At 45.6% G+C, this 23,759-nt stretch overlaps 1 long non-coding RNA gene across 1 annotated transcript in view; it reads right to left on the bottom strand.

The window, feature by feature from the left end:
- Positions 1 to 413: 413 nt before the first annotated feature.
- LOC145533348 (uncharacterized) overlaps positions 414 to 23,759 on the bottom strand; it is a 200,656-nt gene continuing 177,310 nt past the window's right edge. Inside the window, exon 2 of the long non-coding RNA XR_014074011.1 lies at positions 414 to 5,861. This is a non-coding gene — a long non-coding RNA (uncharacterized LOC145533348). The remainder of the gene's footprint in view (positions 5,862 to 23,759) is intronic.

Here is a 23,759-nt window from a genome sequence, read left to right as displayed (position 1 = left end):
TCCCTGTCCTTCACCATCTTCCAGAACTTGCTCAAAGTCCTGTCCATTGAGTTGGTGATGTCATCCAACCATCTCGTCCTCTGTCGTTCCCCTCTCCTTCTGCCTTCGATCTTTCCCAGCGTCAGGGTCTTTTCCAATGAGTCAGCTCTTCAGATCAGCTATACATCAACAGAAAAAGAAGCTACATCCTGTCAATCCTGAGAAACTGAGAGCTTTCAAGTCCAAATGTAAAGATACACTTAAACTCTGGTTTGTTTGATTTTTCACTTGAAAATTTTATTTCCCTGAATTATCTCTTTTTCCTTTGGTGTACTATTTTTTTTTTTTAACACATGCAAGTAGATTATCAAAGAAAGCCAGCAAAATGCATGTTTTCCTTAATTTGCAATTTTGGCTTTTCTTTGCATACATTATTTCTTTTGTTCTGAATACAAATGATTTATTCACCTCATAGAATGATCCAACTGACATACTGAACTAGGACATTCTATTTGTAGGAAGCTATAGGCGAAGTCGGGAAGGAAGACTGTGCGTGGCAGACCAGCGAGTTTTCCCAGAGGGGAGCGAGAGCCAGCCGCTCACCTGAGCAGAACAGAAGCCCCGGTGCAAGTGATGACATCTACTGGGATGAGGACAACACTCACAGAAACGCGTTACCTGTGTGTCAGATGACGACAGCTGCTAAGCAGTGACCCCAAACTAACCGCATGTGGCTGTCCCACATATCAGCTCCTCCTCAAAAGGAAAACAAACGCGGTGAGGACAGAGGAGGAGAAGCATCCCCAAGGCGGTGCCAAGAGTGTAATCCATTCCTTAGCCAGTAACAGATCCGAGTTCAAATGGATCGCTTTGCTCACTGATCCTTTCCACATACCTCCTGCTGAAATTTTATCAGCTCTTAGACACTTTCTAATTGGCTTTTCCCTATGGATTCCAAGATAACAGCAGGTTAAAAATAACCAACTGTTACAGCTAAGTGATTAAAAATGTCATTGTCACCCAATACTTCCTAGATCTAACTCCAGGTGTTTCATGGAAGTTAACATAGACCCATGTTCTCTGGCCATAAGTCAAGTGACAGATTCTAGAGACTTCCATGTGTCTCATGCCCTCATGGAAGAGAATGTGCTAAATCTGAGTTCCATCCCCAAAGGCCACACAGCCCTTCAGCCACCGTGGACAAGTGGATGGTCAGTCAAGAGGAGAAGGGAGGATGTTGTAGTGACGTGTCAGAAGTGGAAGTACTAGGTTCATCAATTCTATGATATGTTCTCTTAAGTGTTAAAGCTGCCATTTGAGAGGTCTATCACTCTTTTCTTTACCATCTTTTATTACGTATCAGTGGCAAAGGCCTCCAAATTCAATTAATGTTCAGGCTATGTGACAACAGTCTAATTAGTTTACTTTCTCAACAAGAGTCTGATGCATGTACCAATGTTTATGTGTCACGTAAACACAGCTCTTCTTTACTAGGCTTTCGGGAAAGTCCTACTGCCTGGGGACAGGGTCTGAGAAGCTGTTCATGAAGTCACTCCTGTTCAGTTTGGAGGGAAACTCAAGGCTTCCAGGATGTTGGGTGTTTTGATGGCTAAAAGTCCGCTTACAGTGCGTGGGGCTCTGCTTCCAAGGAGCTTCTAACCCAGTTCTAGACCTTCCTGTCGGTGATTTTGTTACCCAACTCGGGTTTGGCTGCCTGCAGCTTGAAAGCTAGTATTCGAGAGACAAGTACCGGTAGGAAAGGGAAGGTTGCTTTATTCAGGAGGCCGGAAACCTCCTCCGGGGGATAGTGAACTTGGGTTCCAGAGAACCAACTCTCTGCTGTTGATCAGAGGGCAAGAGCTCTAAAAGGAATTTTCAGGGGTGGACAAGTGGGGGCAGGGAGCAGAGCAGTGCAGTCAGCTGCAACAATCATCTCGAAACTGGTCCCAGGGTGGTCTGACAAGCATCGTCCTGATTGTTGTAAGTACAGTTGGTCTCCAGGTCCAGGCGAAGCTTGTTTCCATTTCCATGAGGTCAGTCCTTGGAATTGTATAAGATGGAACAGCTTATGTCATGGCTACAGTCTGGTCATCATGGGGTTAACTCTCTCCACCTGAAAACAGCTCAAAGGATATGGCTCAGAATATTATCTATAGCCTTTGAGGAGGAATTAGAGGTCCTTGACTTTGTTTAATAGTTAAATTATGATCATTTGTCTTGCTTGACTGTTTTCCTTTTTTTATGCCTTTTCTCACTCCTCTCATTAAATTTATTCTTTGACTAAAGTTTTTCTACAGACAAGAAGCAGGTGAAGGACAAGGGAAGGCCTCGCAGGGTCTTGCTCTCTTATGATTTAAAGTAGATGCCACTTCCATCCTGTACCCTTAAAACCCGTTTAGAGTGCCACTAGGTTCCTCTCTGTCTCTTTTCACGTGACACACTCTTGGGCCTTCAATTTACTGGTTGCCGAGCCTTCACTGTGAAAGCTGGTTCCTGAACCGATGCTGCCTAGTTGAGATTTGCTACTGAGCACCCAGGGTACACAAGATACAATGCTTCCTGGGACTGAAGACACATTCCTGCACATAAGCTTCTTCTTCATTCATATAAGAATTCCCTCCAGAAACATGGTGACCAGGAGGGGGAAACAGGTGGGAAATGGCTGCAACTTTCATTTCTTCTGAGGGCCTGCTCACAGCCTTGATTCTTGTTAGAGGCAACATCAGCCCGAGGCATGCTGGTTTTGTTCCATTCTGTTCCCACAGACTTCGCTCGCTCTGTCCTCTGAACTCAGACAGGAGGGCAGGCAGCGCTGTCCCAACTGCGGAGACCACCTGCAGTTTCTTTTCCTCGAATGCCCCCGGGGTGGTTGCCTCTGTCCCCTCTGTTCAGTTATGTCCTTTACACAATCTCTAAAGCTATTCAGCTTTCCATCTGGACAATTTCTTTCTCAAATATTCCTGCATCCATTACATCTCAGAATTATGAAATGAAATAACCAAGCTCTTCCCCAATTCTGTATCAGCTCTGCTTGCATCCATCTTTTCTGGGTTTAACTTTGATTATTTATGCATGCATAGTATGTACCGCTGTGAAAAAAATAACTTATTCTTTTGTAGAAGCTTAAGGTAGGTAAGTCTTTGATGTATATCGGTAAGCTATTCTAATCCTTGCTGTCACTGTATGAACTATCAACTCTTTTAATACTCACTCCTCTTGGAAAGTGGTACGATTGATCTTGTGAAAATCTAAGTAAATCTTGGATTTACTACTGGAATAAATTGATGCTCATCTTTTAAAGGATATTTATAATACGATTAATGCTTTCGTAACAGTAGCGACTCATTTGCAATGTCAAAGATGTGCAATTTATTTGCATCATTTGCATCAGGTTTAAAATTCTGGGTGGGAAGCGTTGCCCTTTTGTTATTTCCAGCAGAATTTCAGTTGTTATATAGAAAAAAGATCCATGATCTACATCTGAACAAAATAGCGATCTGCTTATTTGTGACCTGAGCATTGAAAGGAAATTTCTGACAGTGGTGAGTCAGTTATTCAGCACTCTGTGAATTACGCTGGCCATTCCTCCTCTCAGATTGGAGTAAATGTCGAAAGGAGATGGTCTGCAGCCGTGTCCACATTGGCCAGTGGATGATGGCGCTCCTTAGTGGACACAGTGTCCTATTGTTTTGCTGAGGTTTGACTGGGTCCCAGAACAACCACTGAAGCGGCACTTGGAACCTCTGGGTGACTGGGTTGCAAGATGTCAAACGCTTCCCCCCACCTGTGGTTCCCACTCCATCCAGGGAGGCGCCTGCCATACCTCTGAGTCCTGCTCAGTCGTGCTTGGTGATCACAGCCCTCCACAACCAAGTTTCGCAGCTGGGATAGTACCTGCTGTTTAAAGAGAGCACTGGCTTCCCCTGGCTGAGTGTCCTTGGCTGACTGACATCCTCTTCCATCTACATTGTTGGCAACGGGCTCATGAACGCCTGCCACAGGAAGCACACAGCATGCCGTCAATCTCACCTGCATTCCTGTCTTGTTCAGCTGATCTTCTCAGAGACATTCCTCAGAGGCATTTATTTCTTTTACCTACAGAGGAGTTTGGGCTCCTTGGATCACCCTGACAAGCCTCTCCTCCATCCCTCTTGTCCCTGCTCTCTGAGACTTCCCTTCTCATTCTTGGCAGAGGGTCAGAGGAAAACCGGCTAGGAACAGACGGCACAGGGGAAGCAGAGGGAAGAGCACTCACTCCCCCAGGCAGTTGAGTAAAAGTGAGGAAGAGAGAACCGCAACACGCCTTGGTCGTCAAGGTCCAGCCTCCGGTGGGACCTGGAAAGTCCTGGGCCATGGTGCTGGCCAGCTTCCACTGATGCAGGTTTCACACTCCAGACAGAAGAACATGAGAGACTTCAAAAGCTGTATGTCTATTACTGGTCAAGGATGAGAGAACCCCAATGGCCATGGGTAAGGAGCTCTCAAAGTGTGCCCACTCAAGTGTTTCTCCAACTGCAATGGTCCAGTGAGACGTGGGTTACACTTTCCAGAGCCTGGGTTCTCTTCACAAGGGCTCAGACTGATGTAAAAACCCAACAGATCCCCTAGCCCAATAGTTACATTTATTGTGGCTGGGTGTTTTGAAATCTTAATCGGCAGTCTTATTAATTATTTAAAGTTGCAAAATGCATACTTTCTTTTTAAGTCTTAAGACTCACTAACCACACAATTGAAAGTGAAAACTCTGTGTCTTTTGCTGTTCCTGGAAGTGGCATGTGGTTGATGGGCCACCAACTCCTTCCCCGTGTATGCGGTAGGCATACACGCCTGCTGGCGCCTGCCACTCTCTCTGGTCCCCTTAATCTACTTCTTCCTGTTCATCCTTCATGCTTCATTCAGAACTTCACACATTCAGAAATTCAAAAATAGAGGAAAGAGCAAAGTCTACACAATGCTAACCATCCTGACTAATATATCAGAGTAGAACTCTACTCACATAATTACTGGAAATTCACCCAAGAGATTTGGGCTGCATATTCCTCATTGCTCCACGAGCTCACCCAGGACAGGCCTGTGTGTCATTCTTCCTTGCATCCCCTAGCCAGGCACCAGCCTGGCCCTGCTGCATGTTCCATAAATCTGGAGAGTGAAACTACTCACATGAGGAGTAACAAAGACCCACAAATCACCCAGTCCCGTGGATTAGTCTCTAACTCTTTTACTCAAAATATTCTCATTATGTAGTCAAAACAAAGAGTCACAAATAAAGAAAAACCACGGCCTCCATTTGTGCTCCACCTTGAGGAAAACCAAGATCTCAAGCTCAGTAAGTAACAACCTCTAAGTCAGAATTCCTAAATTAGTGGACTGACCAAAACAACCATGAAAAGTGTTATTTCTAATTTACTGAAATACAAACCTAACCTCTGCAGGAGCCCATGGGGTTTGGGAGAGGTGAGACACAGAGCACAAGGACTTGAACCTCCTAGTATTTACGGCACTAAACTGCCCCAGCAGAAACGGCCATAGGTGGGAGAGTAGTGCCTAGCTTCTCTGTGACACACAGTAAAATGTAGAAAAGAAAGCATCCTGTCATTCCTTCCTAGTCCAGCGACCCCTTCTGATCAGAAGACAGGATCCACCAGACACCGGACAAGTGGACTCACGGTAGTGGGGCCTCCGTCTTGCAGGTCTCTTGATGTTCGCTGCTGCCCAGCTGTGACGCTCACCGTCCATGTCCTCGGCGTCGACAGGATGGAGGCTGCACGTGCCTGTCCCAAGCTCCTTGGCTTGTGGAAGCTCCTCGATGTGTGGAGCCACCTCAGCGTTTCAGGTTATCATGGTCTAACTGGACGGCAGCTTCTGCTGGGGTCACTTCTCCACTAACATAAAAGACAGAAGAGGGAGAACACCACTAAGACAAGGGGTCGACATAGAATCTGCTTCTCTCTGTCACACCACTGAGGACCCAGACATGGGGAAACGGGAAAGAAAGTCATGAATTCTCTACTCTATTTGTTCTGCACACATTTTGCACATAACTTTTTTCATATTTACAAGTGAATTTTAGTTTGTGACTATTTTATTTTTTAATTTATACATTGGTTCTTCTTTCAAGACTGGTCTAAAGAAGACTTGCAAAAAAGGCTTAAAATGAAACATGGTAGGATACTTTGAGAGAGGGTAGAGGACGTGATCAGACTCTGCTTCAGGTCAGCTCTCAAGACTGAGTCCATGCAGCTGCCTTGGGGGGCCGGTCTCAGGTGTGTGCAGGTGCGGACGCCTTGCTAGGTGCAGCCCAGCCCAACAAGCCCATGGGATATTTAACTGTTTTCTTTTCCTCTGCTTTGATGTGAAAAACACTGGAAAGCTCTTGTTCAGAGCACGGCACTATTACTACCTAGATCCTCGAAGCCTGACCCACCAACCAGCTCTGAAATAGCCACAGGGAACTGCTCTAAAGCTGGCCATTGTTCCAAGCAGGGGCGCCCAGAGAGCGTTGGAAGAACCAGGAATAGCCTGAGGTCACTGTAAGAAAACTCGGTCTGTGCAGCTCTTTGAAGCCCCGGAAGGCGCCCAGCCTCCTCAGTGGCAGTCACAGGCCCCCAGCACGGGCCCAGGTACAAGCTCTGCGTGTAGAAGCTCTGGACCCTCCCAAGGGGCCCAAGGCTGCTACTCTTTTTACCTCTTTGTGTTTGGGCCCAGTTCTCAAGAAGAGCATTCCCCCTGGCTCACCCTGACCTCAGAGGTCAGACCACAGTAAGGGCAGAGCTCAAATCTAGTAAAAACCAGTTTGGTGAAAGTACTCTTGACTGAGGAAGGTGGGCTGTGGATCTGCGGGAACCAGGAGGTCAGGGTTTGCTGGCCCCCTCACAGCTGGTGCCACATGCGTGCAGGCCTCCCAGGCGCCTGTCCCTGGGCCACCAGGGGAGCGTCACCTCATTCTGAACAGGCTCCACGACAACCGGGCCACCCTCTCCCCCAGCGGATGGCCAGGGGTCTCCATCTTTTCTGTGCTTCAGGAACCTATGGAGCCCACCTTAATGCTCACTTGGTACCTTTCTGCTACAGACTGAGTGTCTGACCCCCTCTCAAACTCATATGTTGAAACCTAACCTCCAACACGATGGTGTCAGGAGGGGCTCCTCTGGGAGGTGACGAGGTCATGAGGATGGAACCTCCAGGGTGGAATCCGAGTCCTTATAAAGGAGACCCCAGAGAGGTCCCTCACCTCTTCCTCCAGGTGAGGACACAGTGAGAAGATGCCATCTGTGAACCAGGAAGCAGGTCCTCACTGTACAGAGACTCTCCTGGCACCCTGATCTTGGACGTGCAGCCTCCAGAGCCATGAGGAATCAGTGTCTATTGTTCACGAGCTGCCAGATTTCTTCTGGGTCTCTGCCTGGTCTCTGGCGTTCCATCACGGCAGCCTGAGTGGATGAAGTCAGTGTCCTTCCCACCTCACCATGTCCTGTCTTCCTAAGATGAGCATCCCAGACCTTCCATCCTCAGCCTGCTGCTGAGACCCACGCTGTCCCCCAAATGCTCTAAAAGTCAGCCCCCTGCCACAGAATGACAGCACCAATAATGAACCCTGATGTAAATTATGGACTCTGAGTGATGGAGATATGTCGACAGTGGTTCATCAATTATTACAAATGTCCCATCTGGTGGGGGATATTGATAATGGATGAGGCGTGCATGAGCGGGGACATGGGATATATAGAAATCTCTGGACCGTCCTCTCAGCTGTTTTGTAAACCTAAAATTGCTCTAAAATAAAGTCTATTAAAAAATATAATCTTATAACCACCGGTTAAAATAATGCAGATTTTCTTGCTCTCTCAAGAGCCCCCAGAGATAGTTGTAACAATAAATGAATTGACTTTTGCTGAAAACACAGAAATCCTTAGAACTAAAAGCATTCCCAGAAATGAAATAAAACACAAGACAAGTGTAGTTCCACAACAATGGAGTAATAACAATAAAAACAATAACAATATTTTGAGTCTGGAATTCCTAACCTTAATCCATGTGTAACTGCATCTCTGTAACTTAATATGCTTTTTATGCTACTACCAAGATCACTTCAAATTGGCAATTTGAAGCATCAGGACTGAATTCTCTTGGTTAAAATTCTCCCAGTTAGTCAAAAAGAGAAGTGTCAAATTTATGTCAAGAATATCATGGCTAGGACCAAAATAGAACCCAGGGAAAAAATTTTAAATCCTTAAAAATATCATGCTTCCACGTCAGTTGAGTATAGTATTTTTAAATTTGCATTTCCAGTACTGGATTATTTAACTTGATTCTCAATTTTGGGATTGCCACCTCTTTGGTATTTCTATAATTTAACTCCCAGTACTGTCTAGATTCAGTATTCTAATTTCTGACCATACACCTTTTCAAATTACTTTCTTTCACAATATTTTACCTGCATTTCAAGACTTCATTAAAATTTTATCTCTTCCAAGAAGACTTTCCCAACTACCACTACCATTTCCAACATTTCTACTGTATCTGTCACACCTAAGAACAGGCATTCTGTTATTCAGTTGCTAAGTCGTGCCCAACTCTATGCGATCCCATAGACTGCAGCATGTCAGGCTTCCCTGTCCTTCTCTATCACCTGGAGCTTGCTCAAACTCATGTCCAATGAGCTGGTGATGCCATCCAACCATCTCATCCTCTGCAACCCCCTTCTCCTTTTGCCTTTCGTGTTTCCAAGAGCTAGGGTCTTTTCCAGAGTTGGCTCTTTGCATCAAGTGCCTAAAGTATTGGAGCTTCAGTTTCAGCAACAGTTTTTCCAATGAATATTCAGTGTTGATTTCCTTTAGGATTACCAGTTTGATCTCCCTGCAGTACAAGGGGCTCTCACATCACAATTTGAAAGCAACCATTTTTTAGCACTAAGCCTTCTTCAGGGTCCAACTCTCACACCTGTACATGACCACTGAAAAACCATAGCGTTGACTATAGGGACCTTTGTCAGCAAAGTGATGTCTCTGCTTTTTAATACACTATCTAGGTTTGTCATAGCTTTTCTTCCAAGGAGCAAGCATCTTCTAACAAATATATGGGATGTAAAATATATCTGGGTCCTCCCACCGGGTAGGTGGGATACTCATAAGGTAAAGCTATTCTATTACAGAAGAGTCCTCTTTTCTGGGGCTATTCTAAGGTAAGAATTCTAATCTTCTTGGATCCTAGCCACGAAACTTACCAGACACTTGCTTGGTTTCCAGAAACAGCATCTTTATATACAGTTCTGCTTTGGTTTCCTCATCAATCCCATTGTGCTTCACATATCTCTAGGCTGTTTCCCCTACCCACATCCCCCATTCTTGACTACTTGTCCCCATGGCTGTAGCAAACTCTGTTTCTGCATATTCTCTCCAACTGGAGGCTTGTTAGATTCCAGAAACAACAGAGCCCTTCATACACACTGACTCATAAAATCCTCTCAGCACTCAGAAATATATCATTTGCCCTGTTAGAGAGGAGGCGACTGAGGCATGAGAAGGACAGCTGGTTTCCAAAGACCTCTCAGCTGGTAAGTGTAGGCTGGAGACAGGGCCCAGGGACCTCTAGCCTCAAAGTGCTGCCACACGGGCAGTTTTGTTGTGATGTGCTTGCTGCCGTTGCACGTGTGTCCTGAGGTGGTGCACACTCACTGTGTGGGCACCTGGCCTGGATTCTGAGGGCTGTGATCTGGGTGGTCCTCAGGTCTCTCAGCAGGTCTACAGCTCAGGCCAGGACTGTGAGCATGCAACTCTGTTATCTCACTGGAGTGTAAAGTGTAAATAAAGAGGGTCACAAATACAGTATCATTATTATAACGATTACTACACAATGACACCAAAACAAGGGCACTGCTTTCCACATTTATTATTATTTTACATCAAAGATATGGTTTTTGTGTATGTTCAGCCAGTTGTTCAACATATGTTTGTTGATCAGTTCACTGGATCTTCATGGGACTGGGCCTGATTAAATAACACCATATTTTAGGAGAAGCTGTATCAATTTTGAGCATTATTTTCTCTTTGGAGAAAGAAACAGACTTGGGTTTGGACAGCTAACATAAAAAAGTAAGATGTTTTTCTTTTTAGCAACCAAATTATACTTGAATTACAAGTATAATTACAACCAAATTACACTTGAAAAACCCTTGAGGCATGAGCAGTTAATGCCAGTCCCATGCATAAGCATTTTACTCTCCCTGTTACCTAAAATGCCCATCTCCTGCTCCTGTGAACCCAGTGCATCACTCAGAACATGAGTTTTGTAGCACCTGGATTCCTGCACCTCAATTCCTGACCTTCTGAATCCACAAGGAGGTCCGATCAGGGCCCTGTTGTATCAAAGGCTGTGTGAGTTCTTAATTTCAGAGGGTTTATAACAACGTGGGCAGGGCATGTTGCTCTAGGGCATGTGCAGTTGTGCTTCCATGGCAACCCAGCCCCTACTACTTTTGCTCATTTGCTTGTTTATTGTGTCAGTCAGATCTGTGTTCTACTGTTGTGACCTACATGTGCTGTGCTAAGTCATTCAATTGTGTCCGACTCTTTGCGACCCCCTGGACTGTAGCCTGCCAGGCTCCTCCGTCCATGGGACTCTCCAGGCAAGAATCCTGGAGTCGGTTGCCATGCTGTCCTCCAGGGGATCTTCCTGACTGTGTTTCTTATATCTGCTTCTCTGACCTAATGGCACTGCAATTTTTCCACCATGGCCAGAACTTTCTGGACTATACTTAACGCATTCACCCTGCTTGCTGTTCGATGGCGTTCACTGACACCTCTGTATTGGTGGCAGAGCTGCAGTGAGTCACACTTGCTGACCAAAGGGGTGATTCCTGCAGATGAAAGCTGTGGGGGCCCTCCTAAGACAGCTGTGGACACCCCCTCCACCACCACCTTCCTAGGAAAACTGGAAGCCAACGCACATGCAGGTGCTGGGGACCAGAAGCTCAGCCCATGCTGACCATCTCTTAGGACCCTTCAGTGAAAGTGAAGTGCTCAGTTGTGTCTGACTCTTTGCGACCCTATGGACTGTAGCCTGCACCAGGCTCTTCCGTCCATGGGATTCTCCAGGCAAAAGTACTGGAGTGGGTTGCCATTTCCTCCTCCAGGGGATCTTCCTGACTCAGGGATCGAACCTGGGTCTCCCACATTGCAGGCAGACGCTTTACTCTCTGAGCCACCAGTACAGTCTGTGCCACTTACTTCTTCCAGTTTCACTGTCTCTGGCACCAGGAGGTGGGATTTGAGTAGGAAAAAAAGAGAATACAGTAGATGGTAGAGCTGAAATATTTCACACCCTGTAGGTATGCACAAAGCTTCCTAGTAGTTTTCAAGCATTTTGGGGGTCACGGGTCCTTTATGAATGTGAGGAAAAGACATATTTTCTGCTGTCTCCTCGAGGTAGCATTTTGAAACTCAAGTCAGAGGATATCCACATCCTCTGACACATTGCAGTCTGTTTCCCAGTAAACTGCCAGACTCTGACACAGAAAGCTGGTCAAGAGGCCACTGACCCAGGGCCCACCAGCTGTGGAGAGACCACAGAGACCACAGTACCCAGACCTGGGCTCACAGTCCCTTAAATTCAGTGGTGTGGAATCTGAAATGGACCATGGAGAGAGAAGAGAAATCAAATTGCTATGCCATGGTCCTTCTGTTTTTGACACACAAAATAGACACAAAGCTCATACACAAATTAAACAGGAAAACCACACACTTGACCTTCTGGGCCCAGGGTTAACTCAGATGTCAGAGCTGTCTTATCGGCAATGATGGCACAAAAGGAGAGAGTTTGCGGAATCAGAGTGGACCTCCATTTGAAGAGTGGTGCTAAATGACAAGCTGACTCCCAGGGCGGCCGTAACAACCTGCCCCAGACAAGGGCGGTCAAACAGAGAAACCAATTTCCCCCCAGTCCTGCAGGCTGGAGGCTGAGATCACCATGTCACAGGGCTGGTTCCTCCTGAGGCCTCTCTCCTGGGCAAGTGGATGCCGTGTGTGTCCTCACACAGTCCTCTTTCTGGCCCGAGTTCTCATCTCTTCTTACCAGGACACCAATCCTAAAGGGCCCACCCCATGACTTTATTTTAACTTAATGACCTGTTTGTATGTGTGCATGCTCAGTTGCGTACGACTCTTTGTGACCCCATGGACTGCAGCCTGCCAGGCTCCTCTGTCCATGGGATTTCCCAGGCAAGAATACTGGAGTGGACTGCCATTTCCTTCTTCAGGAGATCTTCCTGATCCAGGGATCGAACCTGTGACTCTTGTGTCTCCTGCTTTGGCAGGTGGATTCTTAACCGTTAGCACCACCTGGGTAAGACCCCCATCTCCAGATACAGTCGCATTCTGAGCCCCTGGGGGTCAGATCCTCAACATGTGATCTTGGGGGGCACTCAGCTCAGCTTCCTGCAGTGCAAGAAGATGTGTATTCCTTTCCAAATCTCTGGGAAGGAGGATTCAGTTGAGAGATGGGATTGACCCCTCTGAGCCACACAGTCTCGTCCTGTCATTGGAACTTCACGTGTCTGTGCTCATGTATGGATCTACCAGATGTGAGCAGTTTGCAAGCTGTTTTATTGCTCCTCTCTCAGCTTGCAGCATGGGGCTGGGCACACACAAGTTCTCATCCGGGACCCACTCTAATCGTTCTGTGTCTAGTGTGTTGCCACTCTCTCCTTGACTGGTCAGGAGCTGGTGAGCCTTACGCTCCCTGGGTCCTGGGCTAACACTAGCTGAACAAGCTAGGTTTTCCAAAACCTCCATCTGCACCCTGCTTCTCTTGAATCAAAGATGTATGGCTGAGCAGACTTGACATCTGATGCGATACTTCAAATGTAGAAAAGGCGTTAGATGAAGGCTTGTTGCATGAGTTACTATCTTGAACTAATTATACTCATTTTATCTTTTTCTAACTGACCTCTGCCTCTGCATCAAAATCTCCACAAATACCCCACACAGGAGACCCCTCCTCTCGGAGGGCCTTCTCTCCAGCTACGGTCAGGGTGTATGGCTTGCCTCCTACTCAGTGGAGACTGCACACTCCATGCTCTCTCCCACTTCTATGGAGCAGCAGGATGTGACTGTGGGGTCTGTCATAGGTCTCAGTCACTCCATCCCTGAAACCACTTTGTAAAAATCTCTGTATTGACATTTGTGAGAGAAATGATGACTGGTCCTTTGAAAAAAGTTGGAAAATATGAACAAAATACATAGAAGGAAATAGGACTTATTTAGGAAATTAGTCCCGAATATTCATTGGAAGGACTAATGTTGAAGCTGAAACTCCAACACTTTGGCCACCTGATGTGAAGAACTGACTCATTTGAAAAGACCCTGCTACTGGGAAAGATTGAAGGCAGGAGGAGAAGGGGACAACAGAGGATGAGATGGTTGGATGGCATCACTGACTCGATGGACATGAGTATGAGTATGCTTCAGGAGTTGGTGATGGACAGGGAGGCCTGGCATGCTGCAGTCCATGGGGTCGCAAAGAGTTGGACACGACTGAGCTACTGAACTGAACTGTGTTAATCAAACTTAGTGGTAGAGTGATGGTTATTTTGAGGGTGGACTGTGTATGAAGGTGGACCTCTTCATTGCTATGGCAACGTGAGTGAACAATCCTCTCTGTAAAGTCAAATATGCGTTTAATATGTATCATGGTGAGCAGCCTGCCTATGCAATGTGATATACTGCTTTCACCGAGCATTTCCAAGTAATTTAAAATTCCTCAAAACTATTATGTTTAGTGACTACATAAGGCTTTATCTTAATAATGTACCTAAATTATTTAGTCTTGCTCCGAGTCTTGACTATTTCTGATGTCAACAGTTCTATGTAACTAGAGGGAACCTCACTGCACATAGATCTTCATAGATAAATAAAGATATATTCCTAGGAATAGACTTACCAGTTCAAGGGGCACATATAATGTTTTAAGTTTCAATGTTACAAATTGAGAAACTCTTTCTGGGAATTCTGTCCCAATACAGACTCCGACGAGAGGCGAATGAGATCGTCTGCCAGGAATTCTAGCAGAAATGAGGATTTTATTAAAAGAAATAAAAGAGAAGAAAAAGGTTGTAAATTTGTCAGGCAAAAAGTAATACCTCAATGTTTTAAGGATGTGAATTTTTTCTTGTTACTACAGAGGCTGAGGAATTCCCCTTCGCTTTTCAGTCCTTGCTTTTCTTGTTCTTGAGGAACCCTCTGGCTATTTTCCTATTGGAAACAGTCTGCCTGTAATCCTTGAGGTACATAGTTCCCTAGTTTCTTATATACCTTAATTATTTCACAATGAATACTGTTTGGCGCACTGAAGCTCTGTGCTTCACCCAAGTGTATGAGAGCAAGGAGGGCACGTGGACTGCGCCTGGTGAGCCAGGAGTGCTGTGGGGCTGGGCTGCGAAGGCCGTGGGACCAGCCAGGACCAGAACCCACGGAAGCAGGGACCAGGGCGGAGGCCATGATGCAGCTGCTGACCCTGAACGGTCGAGGATCTGTTCGGATCCTGCTTTCAGTGTCATCCATTGATGGTCTTCCTGGAAAGTCCCCTTTAGTTCTTGTCATAATTAAATGTTCCTTAATTTTTAAAAATTGCTATTTTTAGTGTTATGGCTTTCTACAAATTCCATTAAACTCTTCTTCAACTTATTTTTATGTAAGGTATGAATTAAGGATCTTCACTGACTTGCCCCCAACTAAGTCTACGTTTTTCAACACCATTTATTGAATTAATTACCTTCCTTGTCATCATTAAGTTTCTCTATTAGTATTTGCTTCTGGGAAAGCTAATCTTTTCCAGTGATTAAAATATTTACTCTTCTACCAGTACTGTAGGATTCTATTTCCTGTAGATCTAGTAGGGCCGGCTCTCTTTCATTACGCACTCATATTTTTCTTTTTTTCTTTAACCTTCTTTGGAAATCTGTGTTTCCCTATGGCTGCCTCACACATCCAGCCCAGTGCAACAATCTGTGCTGTCCTGCACACAAGCCACTGGCCGCCTGTGGCCATCCCACATTGACCAGTACGTTATCCCCCCACTCCTACTGGGGTGCAGACAGGGGCTTGAGTCCATGCTTAGGCAAGTATGGAAAAATCATTACATTTCAGACTTGTTTTCAGTAATTCTTCAAGCTTATACACTGTAAACTTCATTCAGAATCTCTAACTGGAGTAAAATTATAAAGTTAACAGCCTTCTAATATGTCCTGTGTAACTGCATGAGAAGTTGCTCTATTTTGATTTCTTTTCTATAAACCTAAGTTGCTACGGTAAGTTTTCTATTTAGTCACCTGACAAAATAATGAAAGCAGGGTTTAAACATTTTATTGTGCATATTCCTTTTACAGGGATTTTGATCTTTAAAAAGAAAACCATAAATATTAATATCTCACTTGCTGCTTTTTGTACTTTGGGGTAATGGAGGTAAGAAAACTGTGTTGCTTTATTTTTCCATCCCCTAGCTAGAAAAGGTAACCAGAATTCCAACCAGGTGATAGTAGCTAGTCTCATAGCAAAATGCAGTCAGTTTCACAGATTAAAGTTATGTTTAATGAATAAAACAATAAATTTAAGTACTAACACAATGTGGAATACTATTAATGCAACAGAGCTAATGAATTTTACCTACTTTGATTTTTTTTTTAGTTTAAATTTAAACAGCCATGCATGACCACTGGGTATCACAGGGGTAGACATGGTAAGAAGCTAATCTCCATCCCAGCCACATTGCCTGGTCCCTGCAAAGAACTCAGGTGCCCTGTTTGTCTCAACCAGGTCAGAAGAGCAGCCCGAGGCTGGCGGTTGAGGTGATTAGAGCAGCTCTCCCACGGGGCTCACGTACTAAAGCATAATGACATTCCGGGTGAACACAGGGTGCTGGCAGAAGGGGAGATGGCAAGGAGAGACCACCTGGGCCCAGATGGGCACGAGGCACATGGGGACACGCAGGGCAGGGGTGGCAGCTGGGAAGGGTGTGCTGAAGGGAGTCCAGAGCGCTCTGTTTACTAGTTCAGATCCAGATCCAAGTCCCCCCGCGGGGCAGCTTCACCACGCTGCAGCAGACAGAGGACCCCTTCCTCTGTGTGGCCAGTCAGCCCAGTCAGACACACCAAAGGAGCTTCCAAACCACCATCTGTGGGAATGATGAACCCTACTGTGGCCACATCGCCTTCTCTGGACTTGCCTGTAGCTAAGGGCTTCCAAGTTGCCAGAACCCTGCACAGTGCGTTCTCATTTATTGTGCAACTCAAACAGTTTGGGGCTAAACCTATTTTAAAATGTCACCCTACTTATTTGGTCCACGGGATGAGAAATCCAAGATTCTCAGAAAATGCCATGTTTGGTTTGGACTCTGTCCTGGAATGCAGAGTGGAACAAGTGCTAAATCCTCCTAGAGTGGTATGAGGATTAAAACAGAAAAATCAAGAAAAAGCAGCTGGTACCTCTGATATGCTGTATCTCACCAAGTTCCATTACTGGTATTTTTTGTCATTACTGCCGTGGTTAGAGCCATTAGACTGTACCATAACAGATGTATTAAATTGAGAAGATGTGGAATCTGAAAAAAATTAGATCATTCTCAGAATTTCCAAACTAAGGAGACTGTGCACATAAATCTCACCCAAAAATGCTTTAAAAAAGAAAGAAAAATGAAAGAGCCTTTTTTCGATGCCACTGAACCACCTGAAGGGATAAAAGATGAAAGCTAAGTAAGGGGCTGGGCCTGCTGAGGGGTGCTGGCTGTGGCCCACTGATCAGAGTCCTCTGCTCAGGGTCCCCCTTCTGTCTGGCTGGGGGCTTTCTGGGGAGACCACCCTTACCTGTGCACTCAGCTCCTGCATTTAGCATACGTCACCTGGCTGATGAGGAAACATGAACCAGTGACTGCTGGTACCTGCTGGAGCCATGTGGGGCAAGGTCCACCCATCTTCCCTGCCCACTCTGCCTCCTGGGCACAGGTCCAGGGAAGCTGCAGACGGAGTCGGACCCCCATGAACCCAACTCCTTCCTCCATGAGAGCTGCGGCAGCACCTGCCTCTCCCAGAGCAGGTGAGAGATGCAGAGTCTCAGGCCAGCCCCCACCTGCTGACCTGCACCTGTATATGGCACAGCCCGACGTGAGCTGTGGGCACTCTGGCTGGTGACTGGTGACCAACCTGCCCAGATGAGGACTCTCACTGTGGTCGCCCACAGCTGGTGTGAAAGCGAATGGAAACCCAGAGAAGGAAGCAATGTCTGTGTGTGCAACGGCAATTTCCCTGTGTTTTTGCTTCATTAGAGATGAACATGATTGAAGTCAGCTCCACTTGGGTGCATTTCCCACATCGGGGAGCAGCCCTGAGGCCGCCCACTTCAGCTCTTTGCACACCGACATGAGGGTCAGATAAAATCAGCTGGTGAGAGTGTCTGAGCAACACTGCAAGACACTTCCCACGCCAATGACCAGGATGAGCCGGGAGCCAGTGTGGGTCCAGCAGCAGTCAAGACCTTGCTTAGGTGCCGTGGGGCCTAACGGGCCAGCCAGGTCATGGAGAGCGATGCCGCAACTATCGGAGGGGACACTCCATCCAGAAGGAAGCCTGTGAAGGAGCGTCAGCTGTTGCTGACTCTCAGGATCTCAGTTTCCAAATTCACTTCTTTGGGACCGTGACCCTGTGTGGTTGTGCTGCTCTGCATTTGTGGCGGGACACAGGGGCCAGCTCTTATCTCTTGGTTATTATAATTCCACCAGGGAGCTTGGCTGTCCGGGTGCCACAGGCATCCTAAAAATGTCCCCATTGTTTCTGAACACACAAACTTAGAAGGATGGCGATTCCAGGAAGAAGTTATGCAAAAACGTTCATAATGCCTTCAAATTTATTCCCAGATGGGCTAACTGCCTAATTCTGGAGCTAGCAGCCACAGTCTCACATGAATGAGATGTATTTGCATTTACGGGAGGCACCACTGAGAACCTCACTGCTGCCCTGAGGGCCTGGGAGTGACAACAAGGCAGGGCCAGCTGCCACCACTGGCACCATCTCCAAGACCCTCCTGTCGGTGGCACTGCTCTTGCCCCGTGTGCTGGCCCAGGACCCACCGTGTGTGACTGGTTTTGCCTAAATGGAAGAGCTCGTCTCCTCCCCTACATAAAGTAATACTGCTATTCAAGACTGAAGTGTGGGGGCGTCTGCTTCCTTTGTTCAGGGAGTTTCACAGACGGGAAGCACACACGACGCACGGTGAGGCAAACGCCTGCCCAGGAACCAGAGGGAGGCAAGCCCTCTGCTCTGGCTGGACGGACTGCGGCCCACACTGATCGGAGGCGCCCTGGCAGTGTACCCAGCCACTGTTATCCTCTGGAGAATGTGCTAGTGGATGACGTCTTCACAGTTCACGTCTCAACAGCAGACCCCTTCCATCTCTTCAGAGCACTGAGTGTTGTGAACCCCTGTTTTATTTCATGTGTGTTATGTACAGATGGCACCAGGAAATGTGACAGTGTGGACACCACATCATTCTTCCACTCACTGGAAAGGATCCCAGGTTCTAAACAGATAAGGCAAACTAGGGATTATACAGGAAAACGTGACGAGGTCGGTGGGTGCAGGGGTGACTGGTATCTGCAGAGACTGCCAAAATGATGAGCAGAGAAGGTGCCATCCTTACTCAAGGTCCACAGTCGTGCCACATAAAGTGAGTGGCTGCTTGGGAGGCATGTTAGGGAAGACCCTGCATGCTGCAAGTAGGAGAGATCTGCCTCACTCTGGACCAAACTCTGAAGGAGGCTCAGTGGCTGCCACGAGGGAACAGTGTGAGGTGGACACTCAGGATGCTACCAGTGTCCTCTCTCCAGTCCTGGACCACTGCCTGTCACACCCTCCATCCACCTGTCCCCAAGGCTGACCATCATGGTAGGAAGGGAATGAAAATACAGATGGTCCATCAACTGGTAGCATCCAAGCCTTGCTTGCCCAGATACAACGTGCTAAGAGGAGGAAAGGAGAGAAAGAAAGCAAAAGTGAAGGTGGCTTAGTCATGTCCGACTCTTTGCGACTTCATGGACTGTACAGTCCATGGAATTCTCCAGGCCAGAATACTGGAGTGGGTAGCTGTTCTCTTCTCCAGGGGATCTTCCCGACCTAGAGATCGAACCCAGGTCTCCCGCATTGCAGGTGGATTCTTTACCAGCTGAGCCACAAGGGAAGCCCACAGGAAAGGAGACCATGCTCTAAATGTAAGCTCCTTCTACCACAGTCCTCTGTGCACTTTTTGCCACAGGGCCTGCTTTACAGTAAGTTGGATTCCACCCAAAATGGTACATCTAGGTGGACTTCTGAAAGACCCTTGTGCTCTCAGTTCTCTCCCCCAGTGGCCTACTACAATGTCTAAATTATCCACCACTGGGGTAATATTAATGAGAAATTATTCAAACACACAGAAGTCTATTGCTGACTTCCGGTGTCCTGAGCTGAATTAGCTTCATGGATTAGCCCTCTGACTTGCAAAGACTCAGAGTGTGTCTAGAAGGGAGAAGCAGGACCAAGCATTATCAGAGCGGGTGGGTATCGAGGAGTCTGGCAGAGCGCCAGCTGCGTGAGAGCAGAGAGCCCACCACGGGCTGTGGTCTCAGAGTTCCAGGGACAGAGTGGCCTGTACATCATGCGAGTGGTGGGGCCACAGCAAAATGCCTTAAACTGACTCTGTGCCCTCTCAACCCCACTGCCTTCCAGAGGGCACTGCCCGGAAGGGGAGTTTCAGGAACAAAGAAGCTAGGTCAGGAAATGCAAATGTACAGGGTCCAGGAGCTGGGCTGCTCCCCCAACACCCATCCAGAGGGACAGCCCCAGTGGACACTGGACAGGAAGGAAGACCAGACAGGCCTCTCTCAGGTTTACATATAAACAGAGACCTGCGATTACATAGCGGCTTCTTCCAGCTTAACATTTCTACTCCTGTCCCGAGCTGGGGCCTGCTCATGTTTCTGTAAGAAATATGCCCTGGCATCCGATCCTGACAATTTTGAGTGTCTGTTTGTTGAGACATATCTACTGAGCTCACTAGGGAGGGCACACCTTTCTGTCCTAATCAAAGCCAGCATAAGAAGTGATGCTATATAAAAAGTGTCAGAATTGGCTCTACCATCTTAATTGAGCTCATTTGAGAGTAGATGACAAGGCTTTTTTTCTTCATAAGCCTTCATTGATCCCCTTAAAATAGTGCTGACACAAGTGGGAGTAATTCAAATGGATGGCAGGTGAAGTCCCAGATGAGGTCAAGATTTCTGGAACGACCCAGGCCATAATCAGCATTAATCCACTCGGATTTAATGATCTCCACACATAATAACAATAAACAAATCCAGGTGTGGCCTTTTACAGAGGATTAAAGTGGGAGAGGAAACTTTTCAAACCATTCTTCCTGGTCCATCCTCAGGATGACTTGGCCGGGCTCAGTGAAGGACACACAGGCAGAGTCTGTTCAGCTTTTCAGAAAACAAAACCAAGCCAGGAAACAGAGCACGGAGCTTTGACTGCTGCTGAGGGGTGCCAAGGACTCGATCTCATGCAGTCGCTGAGCTGGCCACGAGCATGTTCATCTCAAGTCCTCTACCCACAGTGGTGCAAGTTCTCTCCTGGGGATGTTGGAACGCAGCCCCAGGGTTGCTGGGGAGGCCAGTGACACTGAGTGGGGACCGTGGAGATAGCGATTAGAGCCTCCTGCACAGGCTCATGGATTCTGTGTCTCCCTCCTTCCTGTCTGCCGCAACCTCAATACCTTTTCTGGAATATTTAAAGCCAAATCTAAGACTTCATATGATTTCAGGTTAATCAAGGATAAGAATTTTTAAGAATTGTCATCACACACCATTATTATATTGACTAAACTGTCAGTATTCTTAACATTACTTAATATGCTGTCAATTTTATATTAGACCCCCAAGTCCCCATCATCTAATTTCAGTAATTGTGAACACACGCAGACATGTTACACCTAAAAGTCCCACTCGATCTTTGTCCTTTCCACAGGATTATTTTGAGGGAAATCTCCAACTTTCTACCATTTCATCTGTAAATAGTCTGTGTCTCTGGCAAGTAGGCCCTCTCTTAAAATATAACTGGGGACTTCCTTGGTGGTCCAGTGGCTAAGAATCTGCCTGCCAAATGTAGGGAACATGGGTTCAATCCCTGGTCTGGGAAGATCCCAGAGGCTGTGAGGCAACATGGCCTGTGAGCTGCAATTACTGAAGCCTGCATGCCCAGAGCGCCCTGCTCTGCAACAAGAGAAGCCACTGCAATGAGAAGCCTGCACAACAAGAGAGTAGCCCTTGCTTGCCACAACTAGAGAAAAGTCAGTGCAGCCAAAAAAAAGAATTAATTTTAAAATAAATAAGATAAAATACAGCCACACTCTCATGATCAATAACAATAATTAGCAATAACTCAATTCTATTAAAAGTAAATATGTACATATAAATATGCAATTCAAATTACCTGATTTTAAGTCTGTGTGTATGCAGGCATATGTATATATTTGGTTGGCTTGTTTAAATCTGGATCCAAACCCATTCTAAGCACTACGTTTGGTTGACAAGTCTTTTAAATCTCCTTAGCCTGAGGTTCTCTCGCCTTTTATTTTTGTAACTTGCAATTAGCCAGATTCCTTCCCCTGCAGAGCTTGCCCCAATCTGGGTCTTGGCGACTGCATACCTGTTCTGTTGTCTGACTCTCTCTTGGCCCCTGTCCCTTGTGCGTCCCTGCAGTCTGGGACACAGACCTACATCTGTGCTGTCCAACAGGGTGGCCACTAGCTCACATGGCTTACTGAGCATTTCAAATGTGGTTCCTGTGACTAAGGAAACGAACTTTTAATTTATTTAAATTAATGTAAATTTAAAAACTGATACTCTTGCTGCTGGAAAGATTTCAAGTATGGTTGGAACAGCTTGGAAAGTGAGCCTACATTTTAACTGTAAATTTTGTAAAATCTAAATACAGATAAAGTTTTTCCAATGAAAATTCAGCCACAGAAGTAACACAGACTTGCAAGTGTAAAATATACACAGCATTTCAAAGGCAGAGCAGGAAAAAATTTTAAAACTCTCGTCAACATTTTTTACATTGATAATATTAGGAAATTATGATATTTTGGATGCACTGAGTTAAATAACATACTGTTAAAATTAGTTCTTACCTATTTCTTATCTTTTAAACGTGTTTACTAGAAAATACAAAATTCTAATCCGCCTCTCATTACACTTCTACTGAACAGCACTGATGCAGAGGATTAATTAGACTGAGGTTGGTTTGAGAACAGGAGTTGTTTGTGGGTGGAGTGTACTACAGGCAATGCCCAGGATTCTGGTTGTTTCTCTTTGGTGCTATGATGGCCGAGCCCTCAGCACAGCCTTGTCAAGCTCTCTTTCAGCTCTTCACCCAATGGTTTTGGCAGCACTAATGACGATCACCTTGATTTTTGTGTCATTAGTGATTTCAAAATTGTGATATTCTAGCTCTATGATTCTCTCCTCTGTTGATTCAATTTCTACTATAAAGAACTTTGCTGAACAACTTTTTTTCTTTTTTACCTAGAGGCAGAATTCATACAGGTAAAGTGGGACAAATGCCTGTTTTGTACCCAATATTTACTAGTTTTCAGAATAATCATTTAGTCTTAAACATGTAGTAAACATACTTTTCATTTTTCATTTTGGTTCTGTTTTCAACTGTAGGATCATCATAATCTAATGAATTTTTGCAACACTGTGTTGCAATAAACCACAGTTATTACTTCTTTGATGCTAACTGTTTCAGTGTGGCTGTGGGAATCCTCTAAAGTTGGCTTCTGATCCTTTCTGTCATGATTCTGCTAGCGTTCTCACTTTCTGGAACAAGAAGCTGGTTATCCTTTCTGTCATGATTCTGCTAGCGTTCTCACTTTCTGGAACAAGAAGCTGGTTATCAAGATCATTTATGTTTCCTGTTCCATACATGGAATCAGCATTTTCTGCAGGGAGCACTGGATCCTTTTAATGGGAAATTATTTAGAATCATAAATAGGGGTCCCAAGGGTAATCATAAATAGGGTCCCAAGCATATAAAGAAGAGCCAACATGTATCCTTTTCAAATTATTCCAAAAAAATTAAAGAGGACAGAGCACTCCCAAATTCATTCTATGAGGCCACAAAACCCTGATATCAAAACTAGACAAAGATACTACAAAAAAGAAAATTATAGGCCAATATGAATATAGATGCAAAGATTCTCAACAAAGTATTAGCAAACTGAGTCCAACAATATATAAAAAGGATCATATACTACAATCGAGTGGGCTTTATTCCAGAAAAGCAAGGATGGTTTAATATTCACAAATCAATCAATGTGGTACACTATACTAACAACAAACAAAGAATAAAAACCACATGATCATCTCAACAGACCCACACAAATAAAGTCATGTGGCAAAATTCACCATCAGTTCATGATAAAACCTCTCATCAAAGTTGGTATAGAGGGAATATATCTCAACATAGTAAAGGCCATTTATGATAAGCTCACAGCTAATATCATACTGTATGGTAAAAAGTTGAAAGCCTTTCCTCTAAATTCAGGAACAAGGTAAGGATGCAGACTCTCACCACTTCTATTTAACACAGTATTGGAAGTCCTAGCCCCAGCAATCAGGAAACAAATAATAAATAAATTAAAGGCATTTGAATGATAAAGGGAGTAAAACTGTCACTATCTTCAGATGACACAATGCTATAT

The sequence above is a fragment of the Giraffa tippelskirchi genome, chromosome 13, assembly GCF_054371585.1.
Source record: "Giraffa tippelskirchi isolate mGirTip1 chromosome 13, T2T-mGirTip1v1.2.pri, whole genome shotgun sequence".
In the NCBI taxonomy this organism is placed as follows: domain Eukaryota; kingdom Metazoa; phylum Chordata; class Mammalia; order Artiodactyla; family Giraffidae; genus Giraffa; species Giraffa tippelskirchi.
The sequence above is the reverse complement of the archived record's forward strand: the minus strand, read 5'-3'. Positions and strand labels throughout refer to the sequence as shown.